This window comes from Nicotiana tabacum, chromosome 10, assembly GCF_000715075.1.
Source record: "Nicotiana tabacum cultivar K326 chromosome 10, ASM71507v2, whole genome shotgun sequence".
NCBI classification, from domain to species: domain Eukaryota; kingdom Viridiplantae; phylum Streptophyta; class Magnoliopsida; order Solanales; family Solanaceae; genus Nicotiana; species Nicotiana tabacum.
Genome location: NC_134089.1, coordinates 138,774,756 through 138,777,512, shown reverse-complemented (window position 1 = coordinate 138,777,512; position 2,757 = coordinate 138,774,756).

The window sequence follows — 2,757 nt, the reverse complement described above, 5'->3', positions numbered from 1 at the left end:
ATAACTGTTGCAGTGTGCAACCCGATCCATATATATCATTGTTGCGGCGTGCAACCAAATCCACCCATAACATTGTTGCAGTGTGCAACCCGATCCAATATAACATTGATGCGTCGAGCAACCCGTTCCATATATAGTATTGTTGCGGCGTGCAACCCGATCCAACATAACATTTATATACCTTTAACAACAACAATACCAAGAGTACTGGCAAGGGATCAACAATAAGCTACACTGTCCCGGCAAAGGATTCAGCAGTAAAATTAAATACGTCCCAGCAAGGGAGAAACAACTATATTCAATCTTAACCCAACTTCTACTCATCTCAGCTAACACTAATACTCAATCATAAGTAATTTCCATGAAAACATACTTAAACCTTGCTCAATATTGAGAATCATCAATTAAAGCATCCGTAGTACTATTTACGAACACAAAATAAAGTGCAATTTAAGACTCACGGTCATGCTCGACACTAATGTATAGATACTCGTCACCATGCCTATATGTCGTACTTAACAAGAAACAAATAGCAAATAGGACACAACTCCTAATCCCTAAAGCTAAGGTTAGACCGAACACTTAACTCGAACATCCACGGACAACTCAAGCCTTAAACACCACATTTCCTTTTGAATTTGACTCCAAATCAATTTTATCTAGACATAATCGACTTAATAACATCAATAAATGCTAAACAATCCAATTCCAATGTTTAATTATAGCTTTCCCATCATTCTTCCCAAAAAGTCAAAAATTGACCCCGAGACTGCTTGGTCAAAACACGAGGTTCGGACCAAAACCTGATCACCCATTCACCCACGAGCCCGAATATATAATTAGTTCCAAAATTCGACCCCAAAACGAGGTCTAAATCACAATTATACAAAAAGCCCTAACTCTACCCAAACCCCTAATTTTCAATCCTTAAGAACATGATTTTAAGCCTATAAATCTAATGGGTGTTAATGGAAATTGAAGAAAATGAGTCTAACATTACATACCTGCGAATTGGTGGTGAAATCCTCTTTCAAAAATCGCCCAATTTGGAGTTTGGAAGAAGAAGTTATGAAATTTTGATTAAATTCCGATTTGGCTTTTGTTTTAAAATCACTGGACAGGCCTTCATCGCGTTTGTGATAGTGCTGTCGCGTTCGCGAAAAGTTGGGACTAAGTGACCTTCGTGTTTGCGACATTTGGCTCGCGTTCGTGGAGCTTTGAATCCTCGAGCCTTCGCGTTCGCGGGCAAGTGGCCGCGTTCGCGTAGCACAAAATTCCCTTCCCCTTCCCTAGGCCCAAAGGCCTTCGTGTTTGCGATAGAAGGTTCTCGTTCACGAAGGGAAACACCCCCAAGGCTTCGCGTTCGTGTCTTGTGTCTCGTGTTCGCGTAGAAGGATATTTCCTTCATCCTGACTAACCCTTCGCGTTCGCAAGAGACCTTCCGCGAACGCGAAGAAGAACACACCAGTACACCAGAAAACTGAAAACCTACAATCTTTTCCAAGTTCAAGACCTTCCGAAACCAAACATTTACACTATCTCAAAAACATCATACAAAATTATCTGTGCAATCAAATCGCCAAAATAACCTCTTCAACAACGAATTTAGCATAGAAATATAAGAAAATCTTCAAAGATTTCAAAGTAGGAATTTTCATAAGTACGAGTCCGAATCACCTCAAACGACTTTCCGTTTCTTACCAAATTTCACAGACTCATTTTATTTCATATATAAGACCTCTACAAGGCTCCGGAACCAAAATACGGGCTCGATACAATCAAATTCCAAATGCATTTCCTTTCCAAAACTCATAAACATTTCCAGAAAAAAATTTTCTTTAAAAATGAGAGAGTGTTACTAGTGAAAACCTTCACGGGCACTGTAAGGCGATGGTAAGAAGAGACAAATAAATGACAGAGACTTGTTGGTGAAAACCCCTTGAGGCACCACTAGTCAAAGGTGAGTCGTGAAGCAGACGCAAAGATTTGGCATGAACAAACCCGACTTCAAAGGTCATAAGAATGGTAAAAGGGAAGATTGGATTAGTTTGATAGATCGGCCATTAAGTCCAAAATCCATGTCACGATCATTAAGGCTAGTTATTGAAAAAAAAACTCTCCCTTCTGTCCTTCTCGACAGGGGCATTTCTTGTTAATATTGGTAATCTTTTCCAACATAGGGTCCTATTCCTTAGTTGATGCCTGTATAACCTGGTAATCTTTCCAACTTAGGTCCTTAAATCACGAGATGATTTCATTTTAATATAGGGTCTCCACTCCCTAATCTCTTTTTCTCAAGGATACACATTCCTGATTTTATTGCTTTTAATAAAGAAGTAGTTTAAATTTTTCTTACAAAAACTCACGAAATTTTCCTAGTCAAAACTGGGGCAGAAAAATTTCGTTCGTTTGTTTGCTTTGGAGCCTGAGTAGGTTTTTACCTTGAGGCACAAGTTTCGAGACGACCAAAAGAAGGAGTCTCAACGCAGAATAAAAGAAAAAGAAGAAATAGAAAAAGAAGTGAACTCAAAGTGCAGAAGCGGAGAAAAGATGTGGACTGCTCAAGACGTAATTTAAGTCACAAGATTTTCATGTCACGCCTTGATCCAAGAAGTTGAAAAAGGAATGAACCAGCACCTGCAGCAAAGAAGCATCAAGATCCAGATCAGAGTTTGCATGAAGAACCAACCAAGACTCAAGATCAAGCTTCAGAAGACTCATACATAGGAATCTTGTAACTCGTACCTGATAGGCTTA